Below are 23,479 nucleotides of genomic sequence, written 5' to 3'. Positions count from 1 at the left end.
AAATTTTCAGCAGGAATGTCATAAGCGGGGACTCTTTATGCTCTAAAAGTTTGTTTGGTTACATATAAATACCTAATTTTTACTAGATATCCCTCATTTTGATAGATCAAGATCAACTACTGAATGTGATAAATACATGTATGCCACATGGCCTCATTTCATCCTAATCTTATTCAGATTAGATTTTAATTGCTCTCACTTTTTTCTTTGTCGCATGATTTCATGTGACATAGAGAAAAGGGGGAGCAATTAAGATCTAATTTTAATTAAATTGCCTTTCATTCTTAAAACAGACATTGTTTATGTCTCTGCTTTCGAAATCATATTAATTTAACGATTCCATGATTCGAATGCTTATTTTCTAGTTTAAATACTTCATATTGTTTGCTACATGTACATTTGAATGTTTATTCATGTACATGTACACATTGCTTGAATTTTGAATTCCTGGGATCAAATCAAACACACATGATATATATATGATTTACATGTATTTAACAGTACAATGTGTATAAAATATAGAACAACTTGAAAACTCGTAGCATATTTAAAAATATTTTTTATCAAAATTGTTCACAAAAATACAAGTAATTTACAAACACTACATATAGAACACTTTCAAACCTTCAGGATCTGGCACAGGCGGATCCACACACTTTGAAAATGAGGGGTGGCAGCTTGGGTTCCTAAGAAAAAGGGGGATGCTAGGACATTATTTCCCATCTTGTAATGGTACACATTAACAATATACTAACAACTCAAAGAGTGTACATTGCAGGTAAAATAAATCCGTCATTAAAAACTATCGACATCCTCTTGTGAATATTTAACCGGGTTGCTCGAATAACCAAAAACCTCGGTGTTTATAACCGGAAACCAGATTGAAAATCCGAAAACCTCAACAAAACACGTTTTTGGGTGGTATAATTGCTCACTGTGTTATTTAAACACAGTAGCAAAAAAGTTTTTTATTAGTATTCCAGCACTTTCTACATACCTAACGAAAGTCTGTAATAATCAATATGGCGTCAGTGCTTTGAAATTAGTCACTCGTCTTTCCGACGCCATATTAGTTTCGGTTATTGGAGGTACTGTATTTGACATGCGTCAGGTCAATTAGAAAAAAATAGTCCTGCTCGCTAAAACAGAATTCAAATAGTTTGAAATAAACACATAATCATAGAAATATTGCAATTCAACAAATATTACAAAATCTTTGATGTCATAATACTTTCATCTCTTACGAAAAATAAAGCATCACATATTGATCGACGGCGGAACGATATACTAACGTAAATTTGCAAGATAGAAAAAAGGGAGGGTAAAGAGAACAGACCGCGGAATATTTGGGCGGTTCCATGTGGCAATATCGCACTTCCGGTTGAATCCCACTTGTCGACGATCTCTAAGTCAAGTTCAGGCTATAAATAGCCTTCATTGACAAAAATAACCATTTTAATGTTAATATTTTGACCACCAGAGGGGGGTAAACCAACATAAATTACTTTCTAATGTATGGGACTATACCAAGAGCTTGACGCTGCGATGTGGTCAGACCACTTTATATTATCAGAAGACAGACAAAGATTTATTGTGTGAACATTAAAACGAACAAAACTTCCACTAACAAACGATAGTGCATTCACAGTCAACATTCAGGGATATTACAGTTGACTTTGGTTTAAATCTGTGTTAATGCTTAAGTAGCAGTCTTTGTAAGAATCATACACATTTTGTAAAATGTGATACATCGCAAAAAAGGCTACACGTTTGTTATATATTTATAACACGGTCTAACGAGTTATTCTAATAGACTTTGAGCCCGCAGGGCGAGAAGTCTATTTGGAATAAGAAGAAGGCGGTGCTATAAATGATTTGTGACATATATTGACTACACCCATAATTCGATAACTGACCAGTGAGAGATATACACAGGTAGCTCGTGCTCTCGTTCCACATAGGGTCGTTTTCCGATTGAGTTCTATGGGAACACGTGACCTTTCATGCAATATCATAAAAGATATTTAGTTAGAGCACACTCGGCCTTCCTCTCATATTCATTTTGGAAAAAGAACAAAAGAAAAATCTGAATTCATGTTTACAATTATTTTTGTTACTAAATTGCGTTATAGGTCAAAATGATGAAATGTCAAATTAATCATTCCAATCTGTCTGCTCTTAGGAGATTATTCACATTGAAACAATTTCTCTTGAATATGAGTTTTCTCCCTTGATTTTGAATTCTACAGTGCATTTTATACAATTTGTATCTCTTATGAACAAGGATTTTTTGAAAAGCCACATAGTATTTTCTGTTGACTTAAGCATTTTCAACAAGTATCAAAAATCAAAATATGTAGGCTTCCCAACCATGAATCACATTTTGCATGATTCGTAGCTGGAGTACTTCTTAAAACAGTTTAATAAAGGACAGTGAATCTCTTTCCAAATCAAACGCTGTGGCGATCTAGAAAGTTTTATATTTTTCAAACCATGATTAAAAAAAAACGATGCGGGAAGTGGACAGGATTTCTTTTCCGAATGCGGTATGCGGGAATATTTAATTTAATATTTTTTCGTTTGTCGAACACATACACATTCTTAGATCTATCCAAGAATGACATGCTCTCGAAGGTGGTTATTTCTATTTTCTAAAATACCTCCTTCAATACGGAGCTAAATATACCAGACAGACTAATTTCAACAGAGTTATACTTAACTGCTTAAAGTTAATACTTATTTTTGTCTAAATATTCACACAGAGTCAGTCTGTAAATTTAATATAAACTGTTACAAATCTACGTAGCAATTCACTTTAATCTACTTTGGCGAAGTACGACGTTTCAACACGTATCAAGACTATAGCTAATAGATATATTCATGAGTGACAAACTGTTGAGTCTGGTATGTACCACACTGACATTAATTAAGCTGGTACATTTAAGTTGACATCATTATCAGATTATATATTAAATAAAAATAACTTCAATCAACATAACACATCATTCAAACATATTTATCAAAACGTATCTACTTAACAGAAAATACAAATTAAGCCACTTTAATTGAAGCGTACTACGTTAGAGGTGTTGACATTGAACAAATATGTTAATTTAAGCAATTTGTCGTTGGGGAGGCATTCATGTCAAAAACCGTAAATCTGTCTTGTTACAATTAGAAAACAGAAAACAGAGTAGAAGAGTGAGCCAAGATTCGATCATCTAGAAATCAAATGAATATATTCCAAGAACGAAGACCAAACAGACACACACAATAAAGAACATACAAAAAATAGCACGCACAGATGAGTAATTCGGACTCCACCACAATCTTTGTTGTTATACCAAAGCATGTCTTGTTAACTGTATAAAGAAAAGATATAGGTCTCCACTTTTTTAGATAATTTCTACTTTGTTTTTATCATTTGGTAAACAAGTGATAATTCCTGCTTCTGTGTTACCGAAAGCACCCCCTTTTATAACCATTGCTATTTTTTTTCAAGATATTTTTCAATTCTGAATAAGTTTTTAAATTATATACATGTATAATCGCCAGTTTTCATAAAACGTATTTATCTTATTTAGTATCTGTCTTTGTTCAGATATCACAGATTTATTACCTAATTCTACTTTTGGAATACTATTACTTCTGAAATTCCTACTCAGAGTCTCAAGACCACAAAGATAGATTGTCTGTTTTTTTTTCTCGCATTTCAATTCAAAGAATTTCAAGATAATGATGATAATAAACTATAAATTCTATCAACCTCAAAACAGGCCTTTGTCCCCGATTGAAGCTGTTAATCAAACCGATTACTTGGTTCAAAACAGCAATTAAAAAAAATCAAAGACTCAAGTCTTCAAAGTCGCTAATCGTCAAATATTCTTGCTTCCAACATCCGAAATGGCACGAATGCGATATGCTCTAAAATCAGGTAACTTCTGCTAAAATCTAGGTTCCCTTGATATGATTACTCTTTCGTAACCGTGTTGACCCGAATGTTTTTCAATCAAAGCAAATGGTTACAAGGAAATGCGGGTAATGTTTAATTTCGTTCCACAAGTTTCTTTCCAATTTTTACCGATGTTGGGTCGCTTATGATATTGACCAGGGAACCAGATTAGAACCAGATTAAACAACTGGCAATGACTATATATATAAAACTAAAACTATGAAGCTATGACGGTAAACACAGCACCGACTATCAGCATAATGTACAGTAGTAATATATAATTATGCAAACCAAATGCGAATGTTAAGCACTGGAATTACGAGTGCAAGAAGTCGCTAACAATCAGAAAATAGACATGTTCCTCTGTGTGGCATCGCAGGGTTGTAACTTAGTACAAGATGTATGTTAGTACATGGCAGCAATTCTAGGTATTGTTATGTAGGAGAGAGGAAATTAACGATACTTGATACATAAGAAACATGTAATTTACTACACAACGCCATCGGATTATGTTTGATAAAGGGAATAGAACGTAAGCATATTAGATTGTCATTTTTTACTCACAGTGACTCGAACTCGTACCATTATGACATCTATTGAAGGTAATAACAGAATTACCGAACTGATATAAGCTAGGCAGTCGTCGAAAGGAATAGTCTCAAAGGAAAGTCAATATAACAAATGACAATTTTAGAGAGAAAAAAGAAATTACGAAACCACCGTACGACAGTACCACCTGCAATAAGTCCAGCGCGCTAGAACAATCGACAAGCTAGGCTATATAAAATATTGTAGCTTTGACTGAGTGGGTGATTCCTCCTCATACATGTAAGTTTAATCTAGGGTTGCAACTTAATACACACTGTATGGCAGTGCAGGACATTACAAAATATGCAAATATAGACTCCTTATATTTTGAAACTGGTTGGGAAACCCTTCAATCCAGAAGGAAAAGAAGGAAACTTTGTTTTATAAAGTTCACCATCAAGATTGTCCATCTTATCTTAATGACTGTTTATCACCGTATCAACGAGATGTAAGGCAAAGAAACTTACGATCTGATTCTGACTATCGGCAACCATTTACAAGATTACAGTTATTTTCCAACTCTTTTTTCCCGTCCGCGATTAGACTTTGGAACAATTTGGAATCAAATATACGTAATCTTCCAACCATTTCTAGATTCAAAAAAGCAAACCGATTTGAAATATATAATAAACCTCCTTCTTATTATTTCACAGGTTGTAGATTATGTAATATTCTTATTCTACACACGAAACTTAGACATAGGTGTAGTGCTCTGAATGCAGATATATTCCGTGTTAATTTTGTGAATGATCCGGGTTGTGTCTGTGGCTGCGTGGTTGAAGATGCCATACATTACCTTTTGGAATGCCTATTATATTTTGAGACACGAGAACAATTGAAAAAATAATACTGCCTTTTTACCAGAATTAACAATCGAAACTTTGCTTTATGGAAATGAAACCTTATCTGATGATTTAAACAAAGATATTTTAAAATCAGTTCAATTATTCATCAAACAATCAAAGCATATTGACATAGGATGATCACAGCAAGCAATTTTAACTTCATCCTGTTAATATTTCCCACATTTCCTCTCTTTTATACTCTTTTTTTAGTTCAGATAACTATATTGAAATGACAAGTTCATCACATATGATAACATATATACTGTTCTTGATTCAGTTTTGTCACAACAAGTTGTTTACATTGTATAGTATGTTTTATTGCTGACGTATGTTAACAAAATATTTGTAATTAATTATGTGGAAAGGACCTTTGTAAGTTGGTATAACTTATGTCCAATCCAATTGCCTGTACATTTTAACAATAAAATATGTTTAAACTAAGCAGGACATTGGACAGTTCATTTAAGTTATGTTGAAACGTAAGAAAAAGGATAAAATAAAACACGTCACATCAAATAAATATGAAAAATACGTCCATAGGAACCTAAAAAAAGTTTTTGTCAAATTAATTGGTATCTTTATAAATATTCATAAAAATGTACTTCTTTAATATCAAAGCTTCCCTAAACAGCCTTAATTAACTCATAAAAATTGACACAGGAGGCTGATATTTATGAATGCCTTATTGTACTATTATATAATGCATAATTTTTACATTTGATTACCCAAGAAACAAACAAAAAATAAGATACATGTACATGTACTTGGCACTCACTAATAGTACGAACAATGCAATCAATCCTTATAGTATACAGTGCTGTGCAACTGACTTTAAATACACATGATTAAAATAGATATCCCTCACACGTCAATTAAAAAAAAAAAAATTTCAGAATTCACGTTTTCAAAAAATAACCAAAATAAAAACAAATCTAGCGAAATAAACGACCAAAATATCCCCATTGTAATTTTAGTTGGATTTGAGTTGTAATTATACCTGTCATTTCAGTCAGGAACTATTATCGTGGTATACCCTGAAATGCGAGGTTTTAAAACGTTTGATGTACGTATCTCATTTTTGATTGATCAACGATATCCGGAGACAGTTGAACTTAACACTGTACTTCCGGAAGTGCCTTTTTCAGTTTTTAACACTTGACTTCAGCTCACCGTTTATAGTTGAAATGACTAAAGTAAAATATAACTATTTCTTCTAAATGGCACGCAAGCGTATTAAATAGGCATTTTTAAATATTTTGCAAAAGTAAAAAACAAGAAACCTTTGCAAAATACACTTTTATGCAGAAGTAATGACTCTAAAAAACCTAACTCCGAATTTAATTTAAACTGGCAGTCATCTTGTAGACTGAGGCGGCGGATCTCTGTCACATTTAAGATGGCATGCTAATGATTGTGCTTGTTGGCTAAAAGAGAACGCCACTTAATGCTCAATGTATGAAATACATGTTTCTACCACCACTCTTGTGCTTCCCTTAAGACCATGTACGACAAGAAATTCCCTCGCAAATCCATATCTCCGCCGATATTAACATAACGAAAAATTGCAATTTGCACCCACCTCTTGTTTACAATTCTTGCGTGTTTCATTCTTTAAAATATCAGATCTGATGATCTTTATTGGGGTGGTAGAAAAATGTGTATATATTCATTCGTAAAAGTCACTTATAAATGAGTATTACAACATATGGCAGTTTCAACTGTGCTCGAGTGCTTCTATTTCTGACTCTTGTCGACTGCTCCAATAGACACAGAACTTGACAAAAACGAAACAGTATATACACATTTACCTTGTCAGAGTGAGCAATCCGTCTTTCGTTGTCATCGTTGAAACGGAACGTCACAAACGTATATAAAACAATTGTCACTAACCGGAACAAGACGTGTTAGCTAGCAACTTCAGCTGTATCATTTAGTTTCTAAGTTTTGGCTAGGGTTAAGAAAGATATAACAAAAAATGGATGTTTGTTTTAGGGTAATTGATACATTTATATTATTGATATATCATTTCTACTAAAAATACCCGACGTCACATGTTTTTATAGTTAAAAAAATCACAAATTTAGAATGAAGAATTTTGTTTAATTGTGCATATATGCAATCAGAAGTTCTCAGCGTTTCTCGTTGAACAAAAGGAAATCTACGTTTGTCCTATGCTCATAATTTACACAATCTGCCTGAAATTGAGACAGTTATAGGGTCGATATTTTATATTTTGGATTTCGTTTCGTCAAAATCAGCGTGTCACGTAGCGTCGGTGGTGTAATGGTTAGCACGGTTGCTCTATGGTTAGCGATCCGGGTTCGAGTCCCGCCCGACGCATATACATTAGGCAGCACTATATAGTTTGATCTATTCTGAAAATTTTGTCTCCATAAGTTGAAATGAAACAATTATAAGGCTGTCAAAACAGAAATTTCAGGTGTATTTAATTTGTGTTTGTTTGTTTCTTTCTTTTTTTCATAAAAAGTACATTATTTTCTTATCCTTGATGTGGGGAAGTTCATTTAATTTATAAGTCCATTAGTGAATATTAGCATAATAAACCAGTTTTTTGCAATGTTATTTCCTAAAGTTCGATCGGATTTGGTATTTTGAAAACAAGCCAGTTGATGCATGCTAAAGAGGGCACCAAAAGTTGCACTATACTGATGCGACTGAGGTGCAATGTTTCGTGGTCAAAGATGACCCGGTCTAATTTTGTTGAATTTTAAAATAAGACCTAGATGAAATTGGCGGAAGTATTGACTGTAGTTGGTAGAGAATTCAAACTTAAATAGATGCAATATTTGTGAAAGCAAAAAGGTGTAAAATGCATGCTTTTAATTATCCGGAAAGATTCAGGTCCTCGCCGGATTGGGTTCTCTCCTCTGCACCAACTGCATATGACTATTTTAAAGATGCAAAATTTCGCACCACTTTAAGAATTAAAATGAGCAGATGTAAGCAGATGTAAGCTTATTTTTTTAATCTTTTTTTTTTTTAAATAATACCACGCTTGCTTACTTTTTTCTGGGTGTTTTAAAGTGCCTGCTATTATAGAAAACCCCTTTTTACAGTAAATTTTGGAAAGGTACCCAAAATTTTGTTATGAAACTGATATTTTTTCCCTTATGTTACCATAGTGGAACCTAATACGACAGGGGACTGAAACACTTAATTTAAATTACACGTGTTCACATATATTACATCTGTACGTATAAAGTTTAACGCTTAACTACATTTCATCAATAAATCCACTAAAATTCAACTTTTAGTTTTAAGTTTTACAAATTAAATTAGACCGGATCAATATTTATTTTCTGTACGAAACATCGCGCCTAAATGTTAATACGTATATTAGTGCACCCTTCATAAAAGGCTTTTTTCATAAGAAAAAAGACACACCAGTGACAGATGCAGCAGACGAGTTTCAAAGTTGGACCCCCTCTTATACTGTATTTTCTTTTCTTTTTTTTTGTTTGAAGAAAATGAATCTGATTCACATTTTTTGTTAATTTTTTATCTGTCCTGCACCTAGCCAGCACATCAGTAATTGTTGCTAAAATATAGTTCATGGAACTTCATGAACTTTAAAAAAGTAATGTTGCCACGAAACCGTTAGTTTCAAACAGATACAAATACTAGACTGTTCAATTTCTGTCAGATTTACCTTGAAATCTTTAACGTTTCTATAAATTAGATTTTACTTGCTTATTTAAGAAGTCATAGAGCTCATACCGGCAATCTAAACTTAGCCTAGTCTTTATTACACCGACTTCTTTTGTTTCATTGTTAAAATTTGAATCGATTTTATTTCGGTTTTGCAGACCGTAACGTGTCAAAAGTTAAAAAAATAACAAACATTCACATGTAATTGGCATTGACTAAAAGCACGAACAATGCTATCAAGCCTTATAGTATTCAGAGCAATGCAACTGACTTTAAATACACAGACATCCCTCGCAAGTCAATTTAAAAAAAAAATTACAAAAAAAATGATAATAATAATCATCTAGTTAAATAAATGTGCAAAACATCCCCGCAAACCGGGATTGTTTATTTTAGTGGGACCTGAGTTGTATTTATATCTGTCATTTCAGTCAGGAACAATTATCATGGAATACTCTAAAATCGAGGTTTTAAAACGTTTGATATACGTATTTCTTTTTGTCGAGGAAGTCTATTTATAGACTGAACTTGACTTAGAGATCACCGGCAACCAAATTGCATAACCAGGGTAGACATTTCTACATATAACTACCGAAATAACACTACGCGGGTTATTCTCCTTGCAAAGTTTACGTAAAAATATCGCTCCGCCGCCGATCATACTCCATGTAAAATATACGTTGTTTATTTTACGTACGATATAGGCGTATAACAATACAAAAGCTATTTGATATGACTGTGTTGAACTACAATATTTAAATTATTATATGATATTAACTATTTAACTTTTGACGCAGAGAGGTGGACTATTTTGTCAAATTGACCTGAACATTCTCAGAGAGAAAAGCTCAATCGAGATTTGCCAATTTATTTCTCTCGTCCTGACCCTGTTAATTAGGATGTCGGGAACTTCTAATGACGGATTTTCGGAGCTGCAATGTACTCTTTTTGTGTTGTAAGTATAGATTATGTACAGTGGAGGATCCAGGGGAGGATGCACAGGGTTGGCAATGAGAATTGCGGGAGCTCCTAATGTAGGATATTCGGAGATGCTTTGTACACTTTTTGTGTTGTAAGTATAGATTACAGTGGCGGATCCATGGAAGGATGGATAGGGTCGGTACCCCTCCTTTTAATTGGAAAATTTTATGTGTGTTTACTTTTATCCCATGAATTTACCATCTGTACATAAAATGCACTGTGTACATGTATGTTAAATACTTCATGTACATGTACATAAATAAAATAAAACAAAAAACATACATGTGCACATATATACATGTAGCATGTACGCCGCTGAGTATCAAGAAATCATACTAAATAACTAATTTGCTGGATTACTATTGCATCATACTTCTTTCTGAGTGTTTTTCACGATTTAACATGCACAATTGTTCAACAATTTTTAAAAATTGCATTTTTCAATTTTCTAAGCCCCCCCCCCCTCTTTCGATCCGCCACTGATTGACCAGTATTATCCACTGTGGGAATATTGACCAGGTGGTTTAAAAACCAGTAAAAACCTGGGACTGTTATAACCTCCCAACCTTTATTTTTGCAGGCTTTGCACAAAATTATATGTACATGTTACAATATTTCCCAACCAGAGGAGGTTTCTACATATCATGGTTAAAATACATGTATATTTTCATGAATTTACATTATAACATTTTGCATACATCAGACATTGTTATGATTTTTTACTTGATTTCTTTTTAGTGGTTATCACTTAAAAGTTTCACTAGATGAAGTGAGAAGAAATAATTATCTCTTAATAAAAAAATACTCTACAATCATTAAACCTGGTTTCTTAGAACTTATATATTTGGAGTTACTTAGAAGTTACTGGTATTGTAATCTTATACATATTTGTGAAACAATCATGCAGAAAAATGAAAGAAATACACATACATTATTGAAAACAGACAGGTATTAAACACTCAGCTTTAGTACAATAGTAATTCATCATAAAAAAGAGGTATTCATGGGGTATGGGTTCACTAGTAACTTTTTTGTTTTGGGGAGAAAAAAAGATGGATTTATACTCACAGTGCATGTGTGATTAAGACATCATATTCTCTGTATTCACCACATCTCTATATCATTGACTTTCAAACTTAATTGGAATCAAAGTTGTTTTAGTTTAAAGATTTTTGAATTGCATATTAGTTTTAGAGTAAGAGTTTGTGTCCTTTTGTTTGAATTGAAAAATTCCTAAAGAAAGGTAATCATTTCTTGTAAATACGATGAGTTAAACACAGGGCCTAATCTAGATAGTAATAGCAAGAACAAATCTACATCAAAGTGAGCACAAATAAGGAGAAGTTTTTTGCTCATTTCTCCCTTGAGATTAGGCCCTTGTTCAATTTCCTCCAATCTACGGGATTCATTTCTACTTCATGCATCTCCAAACCTACGGTAAATTTTAAAGTGTGGTTCCATTCGTGCTTTGAAAATTTATCGAATATTGATAATCAGTAATTCTCAGTGGAATTCATGTTTTGTAAGAAATGCTAATTTAAGTGTAAAGTGTTAAGAAATTTGAAGACATAAACGTATGTACGGCCAGGAATACCAAAAGGAATTGTACAATAGAAGATCCAAACATACATTGATAAATGGACTGTATAAATATGTACTGCATTAATAAAAATGTTATTCTTTAAAATGACTGAGTTTGATCGGTTTATTTAGCTTACAATCTGGTTACATGAATGCTTTTGATTACTCTGGGGTCTTCATTAACTCAGTGCATCAGCACTTTGATTTGATTGGTCAACGATACCCGGAGATTGTTGAACTTAACAATGTACTTTTAGAAGTGCCTTTTTCTGTTGTTAAAACTTGACTTCAGCTGACCGTTCATAGTTAAAATGACTAAAGTAAAATATAACCCTTTCAACTGAATAGATCGTAAGTCTAACAAATAGGCATTTAAAAATATTTTGCAAGAGTAAAAAAAATAAGAAACCTTTAAAAATACACCTTTATGCAGAAGTTTTATCTAAAAAAAAAACCTAATTCTGAATGTAATTTAATCATGCATTCATCACTGTAGACTGAGGTACGGTTTTTGTCACATTCAAGATGACATGCCAATGATTTGTTTATTGCTAATAAGGAAACGTCGCTTCCTACTCAAAGATTAAGAACATGTATCTACCACCATTCTTGTGCTTCCCTTAAGACCATATACGACAAGGAATTCCCTCGCAAATCCACATCATCGTCGATATTGACGTAACGGAAAATTGCATATCTATGATCGTCATTGGTAAGAAATTGTATATATATTCATTTGTAAAAATCACTTATTAAAATGAGTATTAAAACATGATATCGAAGTTACAAGTATGCTCGGGTGCTTCTATTTCTGACTCATGTCAACTGCTCCAATAGACGCAGAACTTGACAAAAACGAAAAAGTAAATTCATATTTACCTTGTCTAAATACAAGATGAGCAACCCGCCTCTAGTTGTTATCGATGAAACGGAACGTCACAAACGTAAAATAATGATATTTGTGAGGTCAATTTCAGTTTCAATTGGTGGGTTTTGACGGTTTTTATCAATTTAAATCGAAAATCAGAATTGATATAGCAGTCGCTAGAGTCATAGATTTGTAAAGCCTGATAGTATCTGCACTTATCTTACACTACCATAGTCCCATTTGCATACCCCATTAAGGTTCAAATGCAGATAAAACTGCGAGATTATAAATAGTTATCAATCGTAGAGTTGAAATATAAAGAGGAATCTGAGTACTCGATGGAAATTTTTCCAACTATAAAACAGGGGGGCCTCACTTGTACCCAATTTTAAGGTCCCCCCTGTTTTATAGTTGGAAATTTCCCATCGACTGGCACTTCAATAAATTGAACTTGACCCCTACTTTTTCCGACGTAGAGTGGTGGGTACGGGCCTCCTCTACAACGCTATACCCTATGACCCCCTGGCACTATTTCAAATAAGGCCTTTAAAATTTGGGTCCAAGTTAGGTCCACCCTGTTTCATAGTTGGAAAACTTTCGATCGACTGCCTTTTCATTAAATTTTGTGTGAAATCGTTGATTTTTTAGAAAGATGACCTTTCCATATTGCATTGAAATTGTTTTAAAACAATTAAAATTTGATGGTACGTTATGGTTTACTTTGATTTTTTGGTTATCAGATATGACCATATAATTGTTCGCTAGCTTCAGTCTAGCTGAAAAGGATAGGTGCCAAGTGGGGTTATCCAAATAAAATGGGGTGCTAGAACATTCTTAACCATTTCTTGTCAATTTTACAAATGATAATGGCAATTTTTTTAATAATAAAAGGGGTGCGAACCCCCTACACCCCCTCGATCCGCCATTGATATTTGAGCTATTAAATTTCCTTTGAGGTGAAAAGTTACCACCCACACCCTAAAAATCGACCTCAATATTTAAAAAAATGCTGAATTTTAGCATATTAACAAAAGACATTTAAGGCATTAATATTTCAGAATTCGACAAGTTTAATATATCTGCACGTTTCATGCACTTAATTCTTAGTTTTAAAATGACAATACTGATCTTATCTTAAAAAGGGGTATTACCGGAATTTCGTATTTCGTATTTTCAGCCTTGATTGGCTATATACTAGAAGTATTAAGGTACCAGGAAATCATCATTAAGTTAATAAGTGGGGATGGGCTGTGGGGTGGGAGTGGGGTGGGATGCGAGTTGCCTAAGTGCTAATATAATTTGTCATCTTGATTTGTACCGTAAGTTAAACATAATTATTATAGATATTACGGCATTCACATAGAAAAGATTACGTTCACCTCAAAATGAGTAAATCTGTTTTTGTTATATAAAACACTCAATGAAACGCAAGTTTCCAACATCTTGTATTTACTGGAAGAAGTTTCCAATATATATATATATATATATTCAGAAATTATCATATGGGGAATGGCATTTGAACATAAATATAAGAAAATGTAAAAAATATTGTTTAATTGTTTCTAAGAGTAATCAAGGGAACCAAGACTTTTAAAATTAGCGGAAATAAATACAGTGTAATCAAGGGACAAGACCAGACATGGAAAACAGACAAACACAACAAAAATCATAAAGTAACTAAAATAATACATACAAAGTAACAAAAGCAAATGAGCAACTCGGACTAAAAACTGGGAGCATGGACCAAGTGCACCTGTAGGATAAGCGTCCTCTGCTTTTTCTACAAACACCCGCCGAGTTGCTCATAAAAAGTCAAGTCCGGGGTAGACTAAAGAGGACACGTTGAACAAATTAGTTTTCATGGTGCAGATGGATACACCGAAACGATCCACGAGTTCATGATGACGACCATAAAACTTCTGTAGTGATGACTTCAATCTTGTAGCAACATAACCCTGTTCCAGAAGCCTAATTGTAAGGAGTCTGCGTAGTTACGGCATACGGCAAGCTCTGGCATATCGTATGAGCTGTGATATGAAAACTCTATACGCAGGTGCTGAATGGATGTTGCCACAAATGAAAGGAAGGTTGACAATTCTGTATGAAAAGTCACCACGTTTGTCGTAAAATCCTTAACCATCGATCTCTAAGTGTGGGTCAAAATATGAGGCTGACTTCACAGTGTCTGTAGTATCCTTTAATCTCACGTTCTTTGGGGTAGATGCGATGTGTAAAATCCCCGAAACTAGGATTGTAAAACGACCAAAATACGTCATCTCTATGGCAGAAACTGAGGTTACAGGATCTAGCAAAACAATGTTTCTTTTTTTTTTGGATCAGATCAGCTGTATAGTCAGGCTCAGAGTGAAGGAATTGGATGGCAAGAAAAGGATCACAATTTGTTCCCATTGGAATGCCGATCGTTTGTTTGTTCACCAAAATGGACAAATATGTGATCAATAAAAATTGCCAACATTTTGAAAACTTTTTTCAGCGATATATTTGGAAGATGATTTGAAATTGTTTTTTCACAAGGTATCAGGAATTTCCATCAAGAACTATATATTTGTATTTAGGTGTACCGTCTTTTTTGGAGTAACAACGATGTATTATGTTTTTGAGTCGGGATTTTAACTGACTATGTGGAATAGAAGTATATTGAGTTGAAAAATCATAGGTATTAATCCTATTGTATTCTGATAATAATCTTGAATTGAGGGTTTCCAGAAGAGCTTTCCAATTTTTTCAGGATCAACATTGAATTAATACCACTACGGGAGTAACAAGTGTCGTGGTAGGACTAGAGATCCTCTTTGACAGAGATGAGTATAAAAGTCAACAGTTTTGAAAGAGGTTTGGTGATACATTTTGCAATTCCAGCTATGTAGCGTTGTTTGTATGGATTCTTGTGTGGTTTAGAAAACCAGTACGTAGACTGTAAATCACAATCATCGTCTTTGGTAGAGAGACCAAAAGAGGATAGCACAGATTTATGGTTTTCCACTATCTCTTCTTTGGAGAGTGTGGTAGCAGTATAAGTTTTATTACTGCTACTGTTTTCTACACGTATCTCTGATAATAAACATTGAATGCGTTTTGTAAACAAAAAAAAACAATGTTGTTTTGGGCTTTGTCTGCTGGTACGACAACATATTTTTCATGTATAGTAGACAAGTTTTTCCTACATCGGGGTTTTTGAGAACTGATTTAGTATTTACACTTTAAGCTATTTAGAAATGTTCATATGTTTCAAAATTAAAGACCCCACAGCCTTTACCCACTCTGACAGAGATTCAGCGTTTTCTTGTTCTCGTATTACCCATTTTCTTACGTAGTCCTCCTCTTTCGGTCTCTCTACCAAATTTACCGTATATATACTGGATTCCTAAACTCTACAAGAATCCATACAAACAACATTACATGGCTGGATCTGCAAAATGTACCACAAACCCTCTTTCAAAACTTTTAACTTCTATACTCACAGCTGTCAAAGAGGGTATCCGGTCTTACAAAAGCACTTGTTACTCCCGTAGTGGTATTGATTCAATGTGGATCCTGAAAAATTCGAAAGATGTTTTGGAGACCTTAAATTCAAAATTATTATCAGAATATTATAGCATTAAAACTTATGATTTTTCAACACTGTATACTTCTGTCTATTCCTCATACTCAGTTAAAATCCCCAATCAAAAACATAATACATCGTTTCTCCAAAAAAAGATAGTACACCTAAATATATATAGAACTATAATCATATAGTTCTTAGTAGAGACTCCTCATACTTTATAAAAAATAATTCCGAATTATCTTCCAAATATACAGAAGAGGATGTTTTCAAAATGCTGGAATTTTTTATCGACAACATATTTGTCCGGTGTGGTGGACGCGTTTGTCAACAAACGGTCGGTATTCTAATGGGAACAAATTGTGCTCCTCTGCATGGTGACCAATTCCTACACTCTTATGAGGCTGACTTTATAGCTGATCTGATCGTTTGTCTAGATCCTTTAATTTCAGTTTCCGCTATATAGATGACGTATTATCGTTGAACAATCCTAGTTTCGGGGACTTGATACATCAAATCCACCCCAAAGAACTTGAGATAAAGGATACTACAGACACTGTGAAGTCAGCCTCATATCTTGACCTACACTTAGAGATCGATGGTAAAGGAAAACTATTGGCAAAACTTTACGACAAACGTGGTGACTTTTCATTCAGCATTGTCAACTTTCCTTTTTTCATCTGTGGCAACATCCCTTCAGAACCTGTGTATGGAGTTTTCACAACACAACTCGTACGTTATGCCAGAGCTTGCCGTATGCCGTAACTACGCAGATTTTTTGTATCGCGCTATAGACTTCTTACAATTAGGCTTCAGGATTATGTTGCTACGAGATTGAAGTCATCACTACAGAAGCTTTATGATCGCCATCATGAACTCGTGGATCGGGTATGGTGTATCCATCTGCACCATGAAAACTGATTTGTTCATCGTGTCATAGTTTTCCTTTCCTCTTTAGTCTGCCCCGGACTTGACTTTTTATGAGCAACTCGCGAGTGTTTCTGAAAAGCAGAGGACGCTTACCCTACAGGTGCACTTGGCCCATGTTCCTAGTTTTTAGTGGAGTCCGAGTTGCTCATTTGCTTTTGTTACTTTGTATGTATTAATTTAGTTACTTAATGTTCTTTGTTGTGTATTTTTCTCTAGAAACTTGGTTCCTTTGATTATTCTTAAAAGGCATCCATAAGAACTTTAAAGTTATAATTCCAATTTATAGAGCGTGGTTCACGGTACTTGGGACTTTTAAGTCTTGACAAACGGTAGTGGAAGCAATAATCGTTTTTATTTTATTTTGACTTTCCACAAAAACTGGTTGAAAGAGTCTGTGGAAACAAAAATCCAAAATGTTTGTCACAAGTCTATATAGACGAGATAGGTTCAGAAACAGGACTGTCAATACTTGCTTTGTAAAGGGATATAGTAGAATGAGAAGTATAGCATAGTAGGAGTTAAGGTCGAATGCGGTGAAGTCCAAGAGTTTTTTTTTGTATGGAAGGAAGAAGACCACCTTTGGAGACATCGGCCATCATAAGGTGATGTATAATGGCGATGACCATGACTCCTTATCAGTCTTGAATTTTTGTCTAATAAATGCATCATATTTATGTTAATGGTATATTGGCTTAAAAGTTTTCCTTTACTTTTTAAGTTGTTATTGCACCCGTAAGGTATTGCATTAGTCTGCGTATCCACTATTCCTCTCTTTCCCTACGATAGCTTATACTTAGAAGAGTACTGTTCATTCGATGGTATATTTTTTTCCAAGAATTCGAACTTTTATAGAGAGGAGTGAATGATCCTGTCTATCAAAATGTTGTTAAACAGTCGTGGAAATTGTTGGTATTAATTCCTAAACGATAACCGCACATTCGTGTGTTTCGTGTATTTCATCGACATATACTAGACCTTCAAAGTTGCATTCTAATCCATATGCGGTCCAGTATTGTCCCTTGAATGCATTTGTTATGTCGTAAATTGTGTGGTCGGGACGGAGAGGTCGAGGGCATGGCATGGCTCCTCGAGATGTCGACTGCCTCCCCGTCCAACACGTTTTTATGGACAGTCACTATAGTTTTCGAGTGGAGTGACATTTTGTTGTTGGGAAAACTACTTCACGGTAGAGTATTGGTGGAGTGATGGTGGGTTCTTACTATGTGTGGCATGCATGTAGTTTGGATTTGTGTCCGTGGCCCATCGGACACTGCATGCTTTCGAGGCTGGCCTGGTAAATAAAGATATTAAGTTTTTACTCTTTATTGTCCTAAACGTACACAGTGATCAAAATATATTTTTCTTATAATTTAAGCTTAATACTATGTATACTTTTATTTATTTGATTAATATAGTTTTTCGTTTATTTATTTTGATAAATAAGAATTTAATTATTTACATAGTTGCTTTAAATAAAACTTCAACTAAAAACTTTACTTCTAAAATTCTAATTATAAAAATTAGAAATAAAATATCAAATTTAAATCTTTCACGTACCTGGTAAATAAAGATATTAAGTTTTTACTCTTTATTGTCCTAAACTTACACAGTGATGTCAGGGCTTGGTTGAGCTCCCTTAAAAATCCAGTATCACGTGCTGTCGAACCTGTCTTTTATTTACCAATGAAATCTCTTAATTTTATTTAATTTCCAAAGATGAATATTCATAACGCCTTAGTATAGGAAACGTTTGGTTATGTAAGATTACGTTTACTCAAACTTGCTTTATCTTTTTATGTCTGATACTGTTTTAATTTATTTATCCTTAAACAATGGAAACTATTACCTAAAACAATTGGTGTGTTCCCATTTCGCCTTAGCTGTGAATTACAGGTAAAAATTGGTAAAAAGTACTAAGGCGAAATGGGAATTTTAATATTTTTATGTTGTAAAAACAAAACGCTAAACTATTGTGGTCTTGTTACAATGATTAAGGCAAAATAATTATAAAATAAATTTTTATATGTTTTTTTTCCTTTAAAGCCGTTAATTTAAAAATATTTGAATACTTTTCAAGTCATGATTTGTCTTGACAAAAATTCTTTTAAATAAGATACTAATAAAATATATATAATTTGTTTCATATTTTAGTACACACACAATTCAGGGAGTATTAAAAAAACAACAAATAATTAAGTTTGAAAATGAGATATGATTTTTTTTAAACACATGTACACAAATATGTAGATGTGTAATCTTCAAATTCTTTATTTATTTGCAAATTCAATAAATTGACATTATATATTTGGGAACATAAATAATTGATAAATTAAATGAAATAAGCTAAACATCATATAATTGAGCGTTAAGTTGCTTATACATAAAGACAAATCACTAAGGAGATGCAGCCACACCATCTTGAAGCTTCACTGGTTATTATATATGGTCTATGAACCTTTGCAATTGTGCCGCTGACCTCAGCCTGATACTGTCTTCTACTGACCTCAGCCTGATACTGTCTTCTGCTGTTGTTTTTAATTGTGTTCTGCAGGAATCTTGCTTTTATTATGATTTTGCTCATTCTTTGTTGTATGTTTAATATGAATATTTTACATGAAGTTTTCATCTTCATTGTTTTATGCTTATAAATATTTGGATGTGCTTCTCTGAGTCAAGTCGCTATCAAAGTGGTCCGTCATATTTATTTTGAATTTGTTCTTAAGTAGTATCCATAAAAAAAGAAAAAGGTGATTAAAATCAGAAACTGAAAAGGCCATTCATAAAAAATTAAGACAAAAATCCAACTAATACCATTTAAACACTTCACAAAATAAAAATAAATTGACCAAAAATTACAACAAACAATATAAAGATTTACATATGCAAGTATATATTAGGTTTAAATGCTATAAAAACACAACTTGCACTTAAAATTACATGTTAACATAAGTTTCCATTTCGCCTTAGTTCACCCCAAATTTCACTAAGGCGAAATGGGAATAATTTTATGTACCGAATTTGACAGCTAAGGCGAAAAGGGAACAAGTCAAACAATTAAATATATTTTGCTAATCTCTATAAAGTGTCAGTTGTTTACCTAAATTATTAGCAAGACAATTGAGCCAAAGTACCAAAGAATTCAAACCTATTTAGTCTATCGTCACAGATTACGTATTATTTAATGTTACAAATATTTCTTTCTTTCGGCTAAATTTACAAATATGTCAAAACATTATCAATTTACTTAAGCTAAAATGCAATTTTATTTATTTTTAATTTTTGCTGAATCATACACAATTTTACTGCATCACACATTGACCGAAGGTACACGTAGCAAGTTAAGTGAAAAAATATCTTACTAATAACTGGTACTACTTGGTTTTTACGGTCTTGACTACCCTTTCGCGGGTCTTGCGTGATCGGTACTAGTTGTAAGTTAAACCAACTATTGTTGGTGCAGAGCCCAGCGTTCGAAATACCTGAGAGAAGAACTCTGTTACACTACGTTCTACTAGCGGCAGGGCTGCTTCGTAGACGCTTTGGACTACTCCCAGACCTCACGTGTTTTGGGAGTGTTTCCCCACTCTAACCGTAATGGTGGGTCGTCAAATACCATTGTTTGACCTCACTTAAACAATTTATATATATATTATATATATATATATAATAGGAACTTAACGTATAGTTCATTTTTGTAACATGTGGGGCAATCTGCGAATGTGACACTTGAAGGATGTCAGTCATTTTTGTCAAATTTTCGGACTCCAGTGGTTTCTCCATTTCATATTAGTATTATTTATTTGTCATGGAGTGAACCCCATTTTTCTTTTTATAATTTCATTAAAAACACCTTAAAATGTTATTTGAAACAATTGTTAGCTCCGATGTTTAAATAGATATAACATTCTAAGATAAAACCGTTGAAAAATCAAGAAAAATCATTTTCCCGCCAAAATTTCAAATGCGTCTATCTCAAAAATGAGCACACTGACTCATCAATTTTTTATTCTTATATTATTCTAACATGAAATATCTTTTAAGATATAAAATTCCTTGCAAAAAGCAGCGAACATCCAAAACGTATAAAAAGAAATATTTTATGTTATCCACTTAAGCACATTAAATATAAGACGATTTCATGAAACTTTGAACACATACAGTAAACCTGTTTTGCCAAAAGCATAATCTGGTATAGTTCTTCTTTGTAGTAACATCCATTTATTTTCGTTACTCATTGTTTTAGTAAGCAGTTCCAAAATATCATGATAACATGGCTCATTTGGGTATTCCTCTCGCATAGCAATAACAATACATCCGCCTAAAATGCAAATACACTGTATGTAATGATTTATCAAAGATATTTCTGAAATATTTGTCTATGCATTATATACTCGACTAACCGTCGGTATAAAACATATAGCATTTACATGTAAAATACACATGTACGCTTGAAATTTGATTTCAAATGAAACAAAGTTTTAAATTTAGAACACAAATAGTTTTGCGGACGAGTATAGTACATTCATTGAACAACCCCTTATAAAAAGTAATCGGGGTTAAAGGGACGTTCGGCATATAACAAAAATGTTGTATAATTCCTAGCTTTTGCTCAGAGACCATAAATATTTGTCATGCTAATTTATTCACAATGGAATGTCAGTGTCTGTTCATGACTTTCTTATTAAAATAAATGGGCAAGATAAGCTGTCGGACTCACGTGCATGTATTGCAATACTTTCAAACTTAAATTATAGAATACAACACCATTTAGCATTGAGGTTAAATCTTACTGCAAAGTGTATTTCTCCACGAAAACATTTCATTTTAAGGAAAATAAGATACACCTACACACTACCACAGACACGCTTAATTATGCAGATCGCTAATGTATTTTGTGGTTTGTTGCTAGCAGTAGACCTAACACCGACTTAGTGTCATTGATTTAGATCAAACATATTGTGTTATGTTAGTGAAAACTTTGCTTTATTATCATACACTAATTGATCTCCACAACTCCGATCAATAAACATTTATTTTAAAACGAGTGTTAACTGGCATAAGTATTCCAATAAGATGCGCAATATCATAATACGAGCTGTGTCTATCGATTCTCATAATTAAAAAGCAGACGATACCGTTATAGGCATTCATTTCTTCGATATTCTCATGCCTGTTCAGAATGTTTTGGAGTTGTCGTTCGTACAACAACAGGAGTGTTGTAAAGGACTGGTCGTTCAATCGATTGCTGGGTTGTCGGAGTAAATGAAGTATTTTGAAAGGTTTGTCTTTATCATACTTGTTTTATCATTAGTGTTTAACATACCTGTATTCGCTGTGTGTAAATTTATTAATGGTTGTGTTGTACATAATATGCATGTATATGTAAGGCCACGTTTAATGATTTAGGTTAATATTTTAATCAACAGGTTGTGTGAAAGCTACTTGTCTTGAGGCGTAGATTTATACTTCGTAGGAAATGTAAGAATTCTGTTATCTGCAACATTTTTTGGGGGAGGGCAGAGAGTTAATCCAACGTTGTACATTTCATTTTTCTCTACTGGAATTTAGAAAGAGTGTTAAGTAGCAGTCTTACTGAAAATCATGCAAATTCTGTAAAATGTGATACACCTAAAGAAATTAAGGCTACATATTTTTATTTTTGTTATTAAGTTGCTTTATAGGTCTATGATGAAATGTATAATCATTCATTCCAATCTGTCTGCTCTTAGGAGATAATCCACATGAAAAGTCCAATAGTTTCTATTGCATTTAAGTGTCATTAACAGAGTTATCTCCCTTATTTTTGAATAATTTTACAGTACACCCTATATAATTTGTATCTCCTATGAACAAGAGTTATATGAGAAAACACATTATTTTCTGTTTACTATGACATTTTAAACAAAATATCAAAAATAAAAAATGGAGGCTTTCCAATCATGAATCACATTTTGCATGATTCTTAGATGGGGTGCTACTTAAAAAGGTGGCTATTCAGAGTTAAAATCATTTTTAGAAAAGCGCAGTTTATCAAACCATACACATTGAATGTACTTACATATGAAGTATTCTCAAAGAAAATATTTTGTCAGATTTGGTTAATATATTGACAGATCTATGTGAAATGTGTTTTTTCTGTAATATTTTGAATATGTACAACTATCACATTTGCTATAGCGAGACTGTTCTACATAAAAAAGATAATCGAACTTTGAAATCAAGTCTTGAAAAGGCTTTGATTAACCAGGATATCGTTTTTATACGCAATTAACGTGTAAGAAATCGATGTAAATCTTTTTCGGAAAGCGTATTTTACATATGTAGCAATATTTCCCTTAATTAAGGAGTTTAACCCTTTTGACATTAATACATCATTAAAACAATACCATGCGTGTCATAACAAAATACCAAGCAGTAAGTATGTTTGCCTCGAGTGGAAGAGGTCGTGGCATCCCTGCACAGTTAAATTGTAAACCAAAAATATTTTAAATCAGTAGTCA

At 33.2% G+C, this 23,479-nt stretch overlaps 1 protein-coding gene across 4 annotated transcripts in view; it reads left to right on the top strand.

Moving 5' to 3' along the window:
- Positions 1-21,966: 21,966 nt before the first annotated feature.
- The window catches only part of LOC148620990 (neuropeptide Y receptor type 2-like), a 66,968-nt gene continuing 65,455 nt past the window's right edge, over positions 21,967-23,479 (top strand). For 2 of the 4 annotated variants that reach the window (XM_088574952.1, XM_088574951.1), the window contains exon 1: positions 21,967-22,258. The gene's annotated coding sequence lies outside the window, so the exon portion shown is untranslated. The remainder of the gene's footprint in view (positions 22,259-23,479) is intronic. The other 2 variants (XM_088574948.1, XM_088574949.1) reach the window with 1 other exon arrangement.

This window comes from Perna viridis, chromosome 3, assembly GCF_037379345.1.
Source record: "Perna viridis isolate PV_CMFRI_1.1 ecotype Kerala chromosome 3, ASM3737934v1, whole genome shotgun sequence".
Classification (NCBI taxonomy): Eukaryota; Metazoa; Mollusca; class Bivalvia; order Mytilida; family Mytilidae; genus Perna; species Perna viridis.
This window is presented reverse-complemented; position numbering and strand designations above follow the sequence as displayed.